This window comes from Bos taurus, chromosome 13 (genome assembly GCF_002263795.3).
Source record: "Bos taurus isolate L1 Dominette 01449 registration number 42190680 breed Hereford chromosome 13, ARS-UCD2.0, whole genome shotgun sequence".
Lineage (NCBI taxonomy): Eukaryota > Metazoa > Chordata > Mammalia > Artiodactyla > Bovidae > Bos > Bos taurus.
Genome location: NC_037340.1, coordinates 18,744,671 through 18,762,328, shown reverse-complemented (window position 1 = coordinate 18,762,328; position 17,658 = coordinate 18,744,671). Strand labels below are relative to the sequence as shown.

The following is a 17,658-nucleotide window of genomic DNA, read 5'->3' as shown; positions in this document are numbered from 1 at the left end:
CCATGGACCTCAGCCCGCCAGGCTCCCCTGTCCATGGGATTCTCCAGGCAAGATGATTGGAGTGGGTTACCACACCCTCCTCCAGGGGATCTTCTCCACCCAGGGATGGTCCTTAAGTCTCCTGTATTGGCAGGTATGTTCTTTACCACTGGCGCCACCTGGGAAGCCATTTAAAACCTAACCCATGAAAGTATCTACACACAGGTCACCAACACTAAATATTTTTTCTGAATTCATGATCTAAATTACCAACAGGATGTCCCAAAGATATCTCAAAATCAGTAGATCAAAATGAAACCCAACTCCTATATCAATTCTGGCACCCTTCTGAAAAACAGAATCACCTGTTTCACATCTTTCCATCCTGCCTAATCCCCACAGTTGCTAGGTCTTGTGAATCCAGAGTTCATGGCCAAGATCTTAGATTTGGGCAATCACCCTCGTACAGAATCAATGTGCCTCTCATCTGAACAATCAGCAGCCCTCAAATTGGAGGCTTGGTCAATCCTCATCCTCTCCAACAACCTGCCACAGAGGATTCTTCTACAATGCCCTCTAGGTCACGTCACACCTAGAACAAACACGAGGCCGAGCTGGGGACCTTCAGTGCCACAGGCCTCCCATCTCCATCAGGATCTTCCTGAGTCTAGACTCCCAGTAATGCTGCTTCTGTAAAAACACTCACCACTCTTCAACACCCAGTCCCCAAGCTACTTTCTGTAAGAGGCATTCCCTGATTCTCACCAGAACTAATAATGTCATGCATCTTGTTATCACTATATTCCAATTTTAGTTCTAATTATAATTCTAACTTATAATTCAGTTAATTTTTAAAATGGCTATTTTCATGATCACAGTGACACCTGGGCAGAAGATCACCAGTCACCTTTAAACCCTAGCACTTAGCTCAGTGGCCTACACCTACGTGGATGGCTTTTTCTGGAATACTTATTATGTTCTCTATTTTCATGAGGTTTCAGAATCCCATAATTTTAAAGGAACATTTCTATCAGTTGTTTTAAAAATCAAATTGAGGGACTTCCCTGGAAGCCCAGTGGTTAGGGCTCCATGCTTCCATGGCAGGAGGCGCAGATTCTATCTCTGGTAGGGGAACTAGGATCCCACATGCCACAGCTCGGCAAATAATCATAATAAGAAACTAATAAAATAATCTTGAAAAACAGAAACTCAAGAAATAAAAATGAAAAAATGTTTTAAATAAAAATCAAATTGAAATGGGATACTTTAATAAAGGTATCATGACAAAATTTAGTGGAAATGCACTTTCACTGAAATACAAAGACTGTACTTTTAAATTTATACTAAAAGACGTATTGCTGTCATCAGCCACTAAGTCGTGTTCGACACTTTGCGACCCCATGGACTGCAGCATGCTACTGTTAGATGCCTATTTCAATTTTATGTCACACCTACAGTACTACAGTATACAATGTCTGCGGAAAATATGATTATTTCCAATTGCATCTAAAAAGTAGTGTGGCATTTCTCCATTTATGTCAATTATGACACATAATTCATGCAGCAGGCTACCATAAAGTAATCATATTAAGGCAGATAAGGGCTTAAAAAAAAATCAAAAGATCTATCAGTAGAATCAACTTTGAGCATTTAAATGGTAAGAAAAATAAAATATTATATCCCTCATAAAAAAAGTTTTCCTAATTCAATATTGATATGGTAAAGCCAGTAATAAACTCATATATTAATGTGTTTACGAAAAGTCCAGTTACAGTCAGTCACCTTAGTCATCACCAGGTAAGTGAAGAATTTCTAAAATGTGTTACCAGTTGTTACCCCACAGTATCTGTTATTTTGTTGACTGCACCATCTCATGCTACTGGCATTTCAGCAACGTTCTTCCTCAAAATCCTGCCTGAAGTCTGGATCAAGTACAAACACTTTACAATTCTATTAAGCTGTGATTCGTATTCAGTGATGTAAGCACATGCTTAAACCTAATAGCACACTATGTGTTTCTACTTGTATTTTCTACAATATGTGCGTGGACAGTCACCATTTTCAAATGAAATGTATACCGTGTGCTCTATTTTCAATTTGAAAATATTTTTTCCAGTGTAAATGATTTTAAAATTACGGTACTCTTAACTACGTCTTTGCAAGACCACATTTTCCATGGACCAAACTATAGCTAACTACATAAAAGTCAAAAATATTTTTTGAACGTATTTGCAAAACTTATATACCATAACCTAAAGAAAAAAATAAACCAACCAAAATGTTAGTCAGTGATAGTTTCACACTGAATTTATAATAAATTGAAGAATGGGCTTTTAAATCTATTTTATTCTATGATCAAGTTAATGTCTCAATTCTGCATATTGGTAAACTTAAAGCAAAACATGAAATCTTTTTCTTGAGACTTATAAAAATCTAGCAGTATGACCAATATATTAGTAGAAATAGACCAACAGACCAATAGAAAGCCCTAATAAGTACTAAATTTGCAAACAGCAAAAAATTATTAAAGCCACAACTTTATATCTAAAAGATTATATAAGAAAAATACCATAAGGAATTACTCTTCTTTTAAATTAGAAGACACTGGACCAAACAGCCATTTAAGCTTCTACACAAGGTAGGAAACTTGCGCTCTTGCCAGAAAAACCCAGATGTTCCTGCTGTGATCAGGGATTTTCCTTATCATCTAAATGTACTGCCACATCATCAGGTGTCAAAAAGCCACCCAGGCTGAGAAATGCATATTAATTTGCTGCTCCCTGGTAGCAGTACCCTGGGTATGGAGTAAATCTCTTCCAGGGTAAGCTAAGTAGCTGTTCTCTCTCCCCTCTTCCTGAGCCAATTACAATTCAATAAAAAGAAATCACACAGAACCCACCCAATGCCTTGGGACTGAGGCTTATTCCTGGCATAATAAGCTGCAGCTTCGAGGCTTTATCTCTCAGAAACAGCTATTTAGCTGATGGTCAGATTTCCTGGCAGACCTACATCCCTACTGCAGAAATAAAGGAAAATTTCATGAGCATTATAGAAGTCATGGATATTTCTAAGTTAGCACAGGAAACTCAATTCTATTTCCACTTTATCTCAAAACAAAAATTCCAAACGTCTTTTAAAAAATCATTAGGAATTGTGCCATGTTTTGAAACACTAAACACCCAACGCATATAGATTTCACTTTTACACCCTCTATGAATCCTATGGGTTTGAATATTCCTGTGTGGTTTTAAGATTTTAATTTACAATATTTTTCAACTCTGCAATTGTGGTCCAAGAGAATTCAATTTTCCACTTTATCGTCTCTCCAAGAAAAAACAGACGGAAAACAAAGGAAATTCTTTTCAGGATGTCTAACCTCAGATTATGAGGCTGAAGTGAAATGAGTAGTTATAGCTTAGACCATTTTTTTAACTGCATCAAGCTTGCTAAAATCTTCAATAGTCATATTGTCAAGTCAATGTGGCAGACCCAGTCCCCTCTGGGTCAGAGTTTATCTTTTGTGCCTCTTGATGGCTGCACCAGACCATGACCTTGGAAGCAACGCCAAAGCTAAAGTTTAAAGATAACCATAAAATGGTCTGTAAATAGGATTGCTGTCAATGTACTGTTCTGACCTTCATACCACTTCACAGATATAAAGAAGAGTAGAGGGGGTTGGTCAGGAGGAGAGAGAGGGTGAGGATAAATAAAGTGACGCACACACACACACAAACATAGGTTCAACAACCAACTTGTAACTGCAGTCAGACAGTGTGGCAGCCCCTATCAGTTTAAACCATCTGCATGCCTATTAAGGCACTTTTTGAGGGCTTCCCAGGTGGCTCAACGGTAAAGAATCTGTCTGCCAATGCAGGAGACACAGGAGATACAAGTTCAAACCGTGGTTCAGGAAGATCCCCTGGAGAAGGGAATGGCAAACCATTCCAGTATTCTTGCTTGGAGAATCCCATGGACAGAGGAGCCTGGCAGGCTACAGTCCATAGAGTTGCAAAGAACTGGACATGACTGAAGTGACTTTTAGCACACACACGTATTAGGGACACATCTATTTTCAAGTGGAATGAACTGAAAAGCATTGTTTGAAACTTTGGTAGGTCAAGCAATCATTTCCATATTAGCAGTAATTCCCATCTCTAAATGAGCATAAATACTGGTACATATACGTATACATCTTCCTTTCCATTTTTTTTTCTTCCTTTCCATTTTGATAATTGCCATCTTTCACAGTCTTAACCATTATTAATAAGAGGGGTAGAGGAGACAAAGAAAAGGATATGTGTTTAAAATCTGTTCCTACTTCTGAGCAGAACTATGACAAGACAAAAAGGAAATTCAAAATTCATGCTATTTTTGTCAAAACAAAATTGTCTAGTAGTAGACTATATATCTATTTATAAATGATATAGTCTACTAATATGTGGTAGAATTTGCAACAAGAGACACTAATTGCACTTTACACTGTAACTTGTTTAAAATTTTAAACTTAAAGAGTCAAAATCCAAAGATTTTGAATGCCAAAACTGTATTAGCATGTCTTCAGCTCAAATTTCACAACTATTTTATTGTTAACTATTTTAATTTTCCTGATAAACTGAAGTTTAAGTATTGAACAGGAGTTATAAAAAAAAATTGAAGATATTAATTGATTCAAGCCAATTTTTAAATTAAGGTATAAAGTAATATCTCCTAGCAGGCACATCAAATTTCATCAGTTTTTCTTTTTTTTTCCTTGAAATGTTAAAAGTACTATAAACAGTTCTCAAAACTCATTCTGGCCTTAAATTCTGAAGTATAACTCATATCTTTTCTAGCCTTTATGATATATGCACAATAGTTTATAGGTTGTAAAATTATATTTATATCAGTGGGACACTGAGGAATGTTAAATACGCCCAAAAAAAAAAAAAAAATCACATTGGAACTCTTCAATATGGAAGAACACATGTGAGAATTAAAAGTAATTTTGCAATTAAGTTTCCCATCACACAGCAAATCTTTCAGGGTGGTATATTTGCAAAACCAGAAGCTTGATGCTGTAGTTTTATCTCATAACTTACAACTGAGCTTGGTAATAGTCTTGATATCAGGTAAGAAAAACAACCCCTGGAACACAGACGTGTATCAGGCTATGCACATAAAGGATCTGACCTTAAAGGGGGTGTTCAAACCTCTCATGGAGGTACATCTACTTATGTTCGCCATAACGCTTCCAGAGGTGAGCATCGGAGCACAGGGTTCTCTGAAGCGGCCGGATTTGCTTGTGGAGCAGATCAGGAAATCCAAGAAAAGCAAAATCAGTGAAACTCAGTCTCAGTCAGGCTCCTTCTTCGAACCAATGTCCCCAGCTGTTCCTAACCCACCTCAGCAGTTTGAATGCCATGAAAAACTTCAGAAACAGAGTTTTAAACGCTGGAAGGTAAAGGGTAGGGAATATCCAACTGAACCTCTCACTGTCTAAAAGAAGAAACAGGGATTCGGGGAAGTTCTGACAAATACTGTACGAAGATTAAGATGCTTAACCAGCTCCCAAGGTTCTACCTCCCCACTTCAGTGCCCGGTTCTACATGATGACATTTCCAGGCTCTCCCTCTCAATCTACGCAGGAATTGTGGTTTACCTGAGTAATGACATAATTCTGACATCCAGCCATTCTTACACAATGACCCTCTCCCATGGGAAAGTACCACCCAAGTTCTTGAATCACAAAATATATTTATCTTAGAGACGGTTGGTTCATTCATAAATACTACATAGTCTTGGGAATAATCATGAGCAATAAAATGCTTGCTTTACAACTGTTTTAAATACAATGACCTCTTGTCTGATACAGCTAGGATTAGCTCCTTTATCCTATGACAATATGTATCAGGAGTGAGGAGAAGGTAGAGGCAGAGGAAAATGTCATATTTTCTCAAGTTTCAAAGATGCTGTCTCCATCTGGATTCTGAGCAACAAAGGAAAAGAGCTCACAGGGAAGCAGCAGTTGCAGCGGCTCCCATTTCGTTTCTTTCACTGTATTTCATATAAAATCAACACGGTCACCTAGCTGGCCAACAGCCACGTGCAGCCCACAGTCAGTAAGGTCGGGCTGACCACTTCTGACAGTCTTCCCTCCACCAAGAGCAACTGTATAAGAAAAAAACAGGATGCAAATGCTGTGAGTCAGAGCACACTGCGGAGCCTAGCTCATTTTCCAAACAATTAATACAATAAAGATGACAAGCAACACTTGTTTGACTCTGCAAAACAAATTTGAATCTGAAACAATTTTCAAACATATTAGAAAGTGCTATTTGTTTCTTATTTTGAAGGTACAAAATACCCATCTACATTTCATTTTCTTTCAAAAACACATAACTCCAAATGTTCATATCTCAAACTAAAATTGCAAGTAACAATCGCATTTTGCATCAGGAGCAAACTGCGAGGGAGAAAGGGAACAGATGCAAGGAGGTGAGGGAGAGAGAGAAAAACACTTAGAGTGGCCCTCTGAATCCAAAATATCTGCTGTGTTAATATCACCTAAATGTGCAATGTGAATCTCTTAGGTTTACCTATCTAAATATTTCACCTTGATTTTAAAGCATATATGATAGTAAAAGAGGGTGCTAAAATCTGAAAATATTTTACCTTAATTTTAAAGCAATGTATATCCAAAGAACTTACTAAAATAGACACCACATACAATTGATGTGACAATGTAAATATCTGCAGCTCCTTCTTACATTTTTCTGTTTATATAAGTTCAATGGGCTGAGTGGATTAGCAGAACAACTGAGTCATTTTTGTGAAAAGTTCTCAGGGACCATCTATTAATACAATTTAGTTCTGGTAAAGCTTTCCCCTTAATTGTGAAATTGTTTCCTTGGGTAAAGCATCTCCACAGATATATTTTTGAAAAATATAGAACATCATTTTTATCCTCCTCTAAAACTTTCTCTTAAGCAATTAATAGGAATATAAGAACTGTCAGCACTAATCAACAATAAGTAATAAAGTTTATTAATTATAAAGGGCTTCCCTCGTAGCTCAGTTGGTAAAGAATCTGTCTGCAGTTCAGGAGACCTGGGTTTGATTCCTGGGTCGAGAAGATCCCCTGGAGAAGGAAATGGCAACCCACTCTGGTATTCTTACCTGGAGAATCCCATGGACAGAGGAGCCTGGCAGGCTACAGTCCATGGGGTCACAAGAGTCCGACATGACATAGCAACTAAACCACCACCACCACTGTGATAAAAGTCACATAATATAAAACATACTATTTTAACTATATTTAACTGTACAGCTCAGTGGTACTCACCAAGAGGATTAGTGACACTAATGAAGCTAGTGTATTTTTACTCAAGACTAAGATGCTAAGATATAATATAGACTTGGTAAGGTTTTAAAAATTATGCCAGTTTTTTAATAACAAATGCTGATTATTCTTATATTTCTATTTTAATTGCCTACCAGAAAATTTTAGAGGCAACAGAAGTGAGGTTGTTATGAAATATTTTACAGTTTAAAATATACAACTAAATGAACATTGGGGCAATATGTAAAGTCTGTAAGCGTGTAGGAAAGTGGGCAGGAAAATCAAAAGCACAGAATAGGAAACTGGATAATCCAAGTTAATAACTTTATTGTTTAGCAGTTGGTTTAACTCTAAGGTGAGTTCAGACTCTACCTCTTGGTCAATGAATTGCAACAATACTTAGACTTCAGAGAGTGAACAGATGAGATACAGCACATAATACACCCTGCAAGTACTCAGATCAACTTGGCTTATCACTACACAAAAACACCAAAACTTCAAAAACAGTACACTTGGAGATGGCACAGATGGAAACCACTTCTACCCCCACTCTGTAAGAAATGCTGACTGGAATACATCTTCCCACAGGAGCCCACATGATGGCCCCTAGAGCACATGCAAGTCATTAGTAAAATAGAGCAGGAGGGCAAACGCCAGGGAACCAGTCCCAGCAGCCCACCAAGGCTCTGCTCTTTAGTGACAGGCCATGACTTCATGACCCGAATTGGTAGGTTTAGAACTAAAGTATTAAATATTAAAAATAGAAACCACTTAGAGAGACGGAATGAGGCCAAAATACTTTTATATGTCCAAAGAATACCTGAATTTTTCTTCAATGTAAGTTAATGAGTTCCTGGTCTCCTCCCTCAAGAAAACGGGTTTATGATCTTCATTTCCATCTGTAGGATGTGTAACTTTGAGGGTGCTAAACAAGAATCCTGACATTGCTTTGGATTTATATTCTTGGAATGCTTTGTGAGCTCTAAAAATATCACATCCAGGCTTAACCATTTTCTCAGTAGCACCTTAGGATTTCATAACTATGAACACAAATTATACTATTTAAAGCATCTGAAGGAAGATTACATTCCTAAACATGGCACAGAAGTAGAAGATGAATCTGAGTTATTAAAAACTCAGACTAGTAGAGCTTGGCACTTGAGGTTAGCCTATTGCAGAAATGAGTAGGTTCATTAGGTACTGAAAGCACAAAAATGCAGTGCATTCAAATTAAGATCTTTTAATATGCAAAATAAAAAGGTGATATTTATAGTTTTAGTGGCCTTTTGCAGAAAGTACAAATGTTGTACCAGGTTAGTGATAGACCTGGGTCTCTGCTGGATTTCCCTCAAAGCTAATCAGATAGGGGAAAAGTGGAAACAGTGACATATTTTATTTTCTTGGGCTCCAAAATCACTGCAGACAGTGACTATAGCCATAAAATTAAAAAACACTTTTAATTTTAATTAGGTCCCATTTGTTTATTTTTGCTTTTATTTCCAATATTCTGGGAGGTGGGTCATAGAGGATCCTGCTTGTGATTTATGTCGGAGAGTGTTTTGCCTATGTTCTCCTCTAGGAGTTTTATTGTTTCTGGTCTTACGTTTAGATCTTTAATCTATTTTGAGTTTATTTTTGTGTATGGTGTTAGAAAGTGTTCTAGTTTCATTCTTTTACAAGTGGTTGACCAGTTTTCCCAGCACCACTTGTTAAAGAGATTGTCTTTTCTCCGTTGTATATTCTTGCCTCCTTTGTCAAAGATAAGGTGTCTATAGGTGCGTGGATTTATCTCTGGGCTTTCTATTTTGTTCCATTGATCTATATTTCTGTCTTTGTGCCAGTACCATACTGTCTTGATGACTGTGGCTTTGTAGCAGAGCCTGAAGTCAGGCAGGTTGATTCCTCCAGTTCCGTTCTTCTTTCTCAAGATCGCTTTGGCTATTCGAGGTTTTTTGTATTTCCATACAAATTGTGAAATTATTTGTTCTAGCTCTGTGAAAAATAGCTTCTGCACAACAAAGGAAACTATAAGCAAGGTGAAAAGACAGCCTTCAGAATGGGAGAAAATAATAGCAAATGAAGCAACAGACGGACAACTAATCTCAAAAATATACAAGCAACTACTGCAGCTCAATTCCAGAAAAATAAAAGACCCAATCAAAAAATGGACCAAAGAACTAAATAGACATTTCTCCAAAGAAGACATACAGATGGCTAACAAACACATGAAAAGATGCTCAACATCACTCATTATCAGAGAAATGCAAATCAAAACCACTATGAGGTACCATTTCACGCCAGTCAGAATGGCTGCGATCCAGAAGTCTACAAGCAATACATGCTAGAGAGGGTGTGGAGAAAAGGGAACCCTCTTACACTGTTGGTGGGAATGCAAACTAGTACAGCCACTATGGAGAACAGTGTGGAGATTCCTTAAAAAACTGGAAATAGAACTGCCTTATGACCCAGCAATCCCACTGCTGGGCATACACATCGAGGAAACCAGAATTGAAACAGACACGTGTACCCCAATGTTCATTGCAGCACTGTTTATAGTAGCCAGTACATGGAAGCAACCTAACTGTTCATCAGCAGGTGAATGGATAAGAAAGCTGTGGTACATATACACAATGGAGTATTAGTCAGCCATTAAAAAGAATACATTTGAATCAGTTCTAATGAGGTGGATGAAACTGGAGCCTATTATACAGAGTGAAGTAAGCCAGAAAGAAAAACACCAATACAGTATACTCACGCATATATATGGAATTTAGAACGATGGTAATGATAACCCTGTATGCGAGACAGCAAAAGAGACACTGATGTATAGAACAGTCTTTTGGACTCTGTGGGAGAGGGAGAGGGTGGAATGATTTGGGAGAATGGCATTGAAACATGTATAATATCATATAAGAAATGAATCGCCAGTCCAGGTTCGATGCAGGATACAGGATGCTTTGGGCTGGTGCACTGGGATGACCCAGAGGGATGGTACAGGGAGGGAGGTGGGAGGGGGGGTTCAGGATGGGGAGCACGTGTACACCCGTGGCAGATTCATGATGATGTATGGCAAAACCAATACAATATTGTAAAGTAATTAGCCTCCAATTAAAATAAATAAATTTAAATTTTAAAAAAATTAAAAATAAAGTAATGTAAAGGAAAAAGTACTATAAAAAATAATAATAATAATAAAATAATAATAAAAAACGTTTGCTCCTTGGAAGAAAAGCTATGACAAACTGAGACAGTATATTAAAAAAGAGAAAGATCACTTTGCCAGAAAAGGTCCACATAGTCAAAGCTATGGTTTTTCCACTAGTCGTGTATGGATGTGAGAGCTATATCATAAAGAAGGCTAAGCAATGAAGAATTGATGCTTTTGAACTGTGGTGCTGAATAAGTCTCTTAAGAGTCCCTTGGATAGCAAGAAGATAAAGCCAGTGAATCCTAAAGGAAATCAACCCTGAATATTCATTAGAAGGACTGATGCTGAAGCTCCAATATTGTGGCCACCTGATGCAAAGAGCAGACTCATTGGAAAAGACCCTGAAGATGGAAAAGATTGAGGGCAAGAGGAGAAGGAGATGACAGAGGATGAGATGGTTAGATGGCATCACTGACTCAATGGACATGAGTTTGAGCAAATTCCAGGAGATAGTGAAGGACAGGGAAGCCTGGTGTGCTGCAGTTCATGGAGTCACAAAGAGTCTGACACAACTTAGCAACTTAACAACAATCTAGCAGAAAATTAAGGACAGCTATACACAGAGAAAACATGGTTTTAAAAAACTTCTTAGCCCATCCTTTGCGGTTTTAGATGGTTATTGTAACTAGATGGCATGAACAACTTTTTTTAATAGCCTCCTGCTAAAATGGACTAGTATTTTCAAATTTACCAATATGTCTGGTCTTCTACACTAGAAAGAAAAATGAGAAGAAGCAGACTAAGAAGCCAAAGGTTCAAGAAGAGCAGAAGGAAGCAAAAAAGAGCTAAATATGGAGTACGTTTTACAATGAATGAACAAATGAATGAATGACTGAGCCGGCAAGGCAGCTACTTTACAATCACATGAAATAGGGTTCAAAGATTATTGCTATTTTATTGTCTGCATATCAACTGTAAAAGTTTTCTTACTCCCACTCTCAATAAAACAGGTAGTCAGAGTTTTCTGGAGGTTTCTTGTGTCTGATCAGTATTGGTGACTCTAATGCTAGGAATCTGATGTCCCAGAAAATGACCTTATGTATTCAAATGCACTTTCAACTAAGATTAGGGGGCAGGATGGATGCACAAATTAACAATAAACAAAAATACTGCTTTTATCATAGCTTCTATCTAGAAAAATATCTCCTATTCTAGCTTTGTATCGATAAGATAGGATCTAATATCTCAATGGGATGTTGTTATACTTTTTAAAAAGACTCAATAATAGATTTTCATTTAAAAATGATAATTATGAGCTGAGTGTGAAATGAAGTGAAATGTCACAAAATCAAATATGCTAAATGCTCCAGATTCTATTCTAAGAGAGAAAACCTAGCCTAAAAAGAAAACATCTCAAAAACAGAATTATACTATTATTTGCCTTCTCTTAACAGGCAAAAACATCATCCCTTTTGAACTGGACCCAAGTTCTTTAAAAAAAAGACTCTCCTGGAATCAACAGAAGAGCTTTAAATAAACACACACAAATGTCCTGAAACAGATACATGACTCTATTGGTATCAATGTGTTTTATCTTTAGAAGTCCATAGGTAATTCTGATGCACAGTCAAATGGAACCATTAAGCTATTCAGTAGGAGAGTAAGTACTGGAATTCAGAAGTAGTATCAGTTGCTTCACTTCCCAGCCCACCCCTCTAGGACTTATCACAAACCTTTTTATATAATGTAAGTACTTTTCACTTTATCATTTATGAATTTATGGGAAATAACTATCAATAGCCTTAAAAACGTTTGTTTCCTTGGTCAAATAAGTCTGCTTAAGGAATCTATTCTAAGAAAATAATCAGAGATGTCAACATCTGACTGGTATATTAGGATATCCTCTGAAAGGTACTTATAAAGATTATTTATAAGAGCAAAAAAAGGCAAACATATAAATATGTTAAATAACAACAACGAACACCAAAGTTAATAAACAAGTCTGAAAAATTGTTACATAACAGAACATTGTGCAAGCTATCAATATTTACAAGACACAGAAAAATGCTCTCAGTATAACACAAATTAGCAAAAAAAAGGCAGGAAATTAAACTATACTTATTGAATAGAGATACCAAGGGAACACTTCATGCAAAGATGAGCACAATAAAGGACAGAAATGGCATAGACCTAACAGAAGCAGAAGATATTCAGAAGAGGTGGCAGAATACACAGAAGGACTATACAAAAAAGATCTTCATGATCCAGATAACAATGGTGTGATCACTCACCTAAAGTCAAGTGGGCCTTAGGAAGCATCACTACCAACAAAGTTAGTGGAGGTGATGAAATTCCAGACGAGCTATTTCAAATCCTAAAAGATGATGCTATTAAAGTGCTGCACTCCATATGTCAGCAAATGTGGAAAATTCAGCAGTGGCCACAGGAATAGAAAAGGTCAGTTTTCATTTCAATCCCAAAGAAAGGCAATGCCAAAGAATGTTCAAACTACCACACAATTGCACTCATCTCAAATGCTAGCAAACTAATGCTCAAAATTCTCCAAGCCCAGGCTTCAACAGTACATGAACCGAGAACTTCCAGATGTTCAAGCTGGTTTTAGAAAGGGCAAAGGAACCAGAGATCAAATTTTCAACATCTGCTGGATCATCAAAAAAGCAAGAGCATTCCAGAAAAACATCTACTTCTACCTTAAAAAAGCAACACCTCTTACTATTCATCAGAAAGAAACTACAGCTTATAACCACTGCCCAATGAACAGAACAGAGACCTTGTCCCTGAAATCCCATGGGAGGCTGGTTGTGATAAGCGCCTCATTACACTGAATTGAGTGAAACCGTGTCCACATCCTAGGTTGCCACTTCATTCATAGGGGTATGGACCTAACAAGGATGGCTGAACAGGTGGCAAGACAACTTAAATATTCACGCTGACTGAAATATCTTGACTCTTTCCCAAGATGAAATATTAATTTGCACACACAAAATCTCAAAGGACAATACATCTTCTAGCAAGATACTTTCCACACACAGTGTGAGCAAATTGGTCTCAAAGAGGTGGAAAGGGCAGTCAGCCACAGAATGTTGAGAAACAGGAATGAGCCAATGTTCCAGAGAACTCTGAAAAAAAAAAAAAAAAAGCCAAGATTCTCTTCCCTTCTATGCCTCACTGCCAGGTAAAACTGACATAATTGAAGGAATTCGGAAGTTTGTAGCACTCCTGGTTTCCAAGTTCTCATCTGGCTTAGTAGCATCTAAGTCTGTGCGTTGTGCCCTCTAAACTCGAAAGCACAGCATCACTGTTTAACCTGGTTAGACTCCACCTCTCGTCTGTGGTTTTGAGCCACAAGGCAGAACTCACTGTGGCTGCCTTGTTCAGAAAGAAGAGGCTCTAGCTGATTAGTTACTCCAAAACCATTTTGTTTAACTTGGAAAAATAAAAAACTACTTACATAGGCAGATGAGTTATACAAGAACAGAACCATGAACCGTTAACTAATTTATTTCCATGTTTTTATACAGAAAACCTAAATCTCTACACACTGATAAGAATTTATAACATCTTGAAATTGCCCAGCATGAGTGAGTGCTCGTGGATGCAACACAAATAAAATTTAATACCAATAAGCAAGTATGCTTTCCTTCAAGCATTCTTCCTTAATACTGTAAACATCGCAAGTCATTTACAGAAAAGAAGACAGCATTTATTAGACATATACATGCTAAAAAAACAAAAAACACTCCTCAGATTAACTTACAAACAGCTTAAAATCTAGACCAGGAAACTTAGTAAATAGGTATTGAAAAGTAAAGCCAAAGATAATTCAAAAGACAAATTCCCTGCACACTACCTTTTACATGTGCCATACGTGAATACGATGTCATCTAGAGATTTGTGTATGAATCAAGGACATTGCTAAGGAATAGTGTGGCTATCTGGCTACATTAAATACCACTCCCCATAGGAAAAAAGTTTGTTGGGTAAAGTAACCGTTTTTAAAACCAATAAAATTATATTCAAGTTTATCTCATAGCAATGATGTTTATAATGTGAAAAAATAGTATAAATGTCCAACAATTAGAGAATGATGAAGTATACTCTACATTGGAATATCTTGCATTCATCAAAAATATTTTCTAACAAAATTCACACCAGGGGAAATCCCCAGGAAATGGAAAGAAATGTAGAAATCATCAGGATGCAACTATGTAGACAGAGAATGACTTCAACTTTGTGTGTGTGATCATTAACATCTGTATTAAAATGAGTTTCAAAATAGGCTATTATAGTTTTGTTCCATGCTACTAGTTGCCCACATTTTTACAATGACAGATACATGTTATTTTAAAAAGAACTGGCCAGAAGGATCCCCATCTGCTCCGGGTAGCCTCTGTGGGCTCTGGAGGCTGGAACACTAAAGTTCATTTCCCAGGAAAAAAATCCCCCTGTAGACAAGTATCTGGAGTAAACTTCATTCTACTCATTTGGATTCAAGAGCCTGTGATGTTAATGATAACTGTGAAACAGAGGTTTTTCTTGGGCTATTTTTAGTGGCAAGCAGTGGAGATGGCAGTGTTCTCTGGGGTATTCCTGGGTTCGGGTCAGGTACACAGGTGGCAGGGGGCAAGGGGAGCACATGAGAAGACGGTGCTGACGTCTGCTGAGCAGACGAGGCACAGGGACATGAGGTCTTGTGCCCACTCCTGAGACCAGCCAGACACCGTCCAGAAAGCCCTGGGGGCCCAGACTATGGCCTGCTCTGCCAGCCCTTCCAGTGAAATTTCTGAAACACAAATTCTCAATATTAAGTCCTTTTATGTTTAAAATAGCTCCTGTGGTTCTCTTCACTACAAGTGAAGCTGACTCATACAGACAAGATGTTGAATGAGTTAAAAAGAAAACCTTCATTTCTTCAATGAGTTCTGACCCACTATCCTACAACTAAGCAAAAACCTTTTTAAAAGGATAAAATTTTTTAAACTACCAACTTGACTTGTTATATATTTGTGAAATGAAGTGGCTCAGTTGTGTCCGATTCTTTGCAACCCCTTGGACTGTAGCCTACCAGGATCCTCCATCCATGGGATTCTCCAGGCAGGAATACTGGAGTGGGTTGCCATCTCCTTCTCCAGAGGATCTGCCCAACCCACGGATCAAATCAAGGTCTCCCACATTGCAGGCAGATGCTTTACCGTCTGAGTCACCAGGGAAGCCATATATTTGTGAATATCCAAGTAAATCAGGTCTATTCCAAACATAAATGAAAGGTTGTGAGGCCTATTCAGAAACCAGATTCTTTGAATAGTTTGTTGTGTGATAAAAAATTCTAAATTTTCAGGCTAATCTCAATAAGATACTCATCACATATCTAATAAAATAGGTCAGAAGAATGAGCCTAACAGTTAAATCTCTCATCCAAAATAAGCAGAGACTACAGTACATTGCTTTTTCTTAAAAGAATCTTCTCAGTTTAAACTTTTATATTCCTTCTTTTTTCTTTACACAAACTAGTACAAAAAAGAGTTTGTTGAAATGTGAAACTGTGTTAAAAGATATGAAAAAGGTATTTTAACATAGATGCAAAGGCTAAACCAAGCAAATATCAAATTACATTTATTTTACTATTAATATGTGATTAATATCAAGAGTTCCAGAAAAACATCTATTTATGCTTTATTGACTATGCCAAAGCCTTTGACTGTGTGGATCACAATAAACTGTGGAAAATTCTGAAAGACATGGGAATACCAGACCACCTGACCTGCCTCTTGAGAAACCTATATGCAGGTCAGGAAGCAACAGTTAGAACTGGACATGGAAAAACAGACAGGTTCCAAATAGGAAAAGGAGTACGTCAAGGCTGTATATTGTCACCCTGCTTATTTAACTTATATGCAGACTACTTCATGAGAAACGATGGGCTGGAAGAAATGCTGGGCTGGAAGAAACACAAGCTGGAATCAAGATTGCCAGGAGAAATATCAATAACCTCAGATATGCAGATGCCACCACCCTTATGGCAGAAAGTGAAGACAAACTAAAAAGCCTCTTGATGAAAGTGAAAGTGGAGAGGGAAAAAGTTGGCTTAAAGCTCAACATTCAGAAAACGAAGATCATAGCATCTGGTCCCATCACTTCATGGCAAATAGATGGGGAAACAGTGGAAACAGTGTCAGACTTGATTTTTGGGGCTCCAAAATCACTGCAGACGGTGACTGCAGCCATGAAAGTAAAAGATGCTTACTCCTTGGAAGGAAAGTTATGACCAATTTAGATAGCATATTGAAAAGCAGAGACATTACTTTGCCAACAAAGGTCCATTTAGTCAAGGCTATGGTTTTTCCAGTGGTCATGTATGGATGAGAGAGTTGGACTGTGAAGAAAGCTGAGCACCGAAGAATTGATGCTTTTGAACTGTGGTGTTGGAGAAGACTCTTGAGAGTCCCTTGGACTGCAAGGAGATCCAACCAGTCCATTCTAAAGGAGATCAGCCCTGGGTGTTCTTTGGAAGGAATGATGCTAAAGCTGAAACTCCAGTACTTTGGCCACCTCATGCGAAGAGTTGACTCATTGGAAAAGACCCTGATGCTGAGAGGGATTGGGGGCAGGAGGAAAAGGGGACAACAGAGGATGAAATGGCTGGAAGGCATCATGGACTCAATGGACGTGAGTTTGAGTGAACTCCAGGAGTTGGTGATGGACAGGGAGGCCTGGCGTGTTGCGATTCATGGGGTCATGAAGAGTCAGACATGACTGCGTGACTGAACTGAACTGAATATGTTTCCTTACTTCTCAATACATACAGTGCTCAGTTACAGTCTGCACTGAAAAATGGTCATTAATTTATTCAATGGATGTTCACTGAGAATCTATTTTATAAATTCAGCAGTGAAAATGACAAGCATAGCTTAAAGCTCATTGGGTAAAAGGTTAGAGGCCTAACAGAACAGGATCATAAGGAATATATGACAAAGACCATTAATACAAAGTAGAAAAAAGTAGGCTACATAGACTAAAATAACATTTGTTTATTTAGACTAAATAAATTAGGTCATGGACAAAATTAAATCAGGTCAAAGAAGAGAATATTATTAAGACTAGACAGTGAGCTTTCATTTTGTATGAAGATAAAATTATCAATTGAATAGTGAGAGCAAATGACCACGGATAACGTCCACTTTCATCCTCAACA

The 17,658-nt window shown here is 37.7% G+C and overlaps 1 protein-coding gene across 19 annotated transcripts in view; it reads right to left on the bottom strand.

Moving 5' to 3' along the window:
- Window positions 1-17,658, bottom strand: part of PARD3 (par-3 family cell polarity regulator) — a 597,553-nt gene that overhangs the window by 320,999 nt on the left and 258,896 nt on the right. The window lies entirely within an intron of this gene.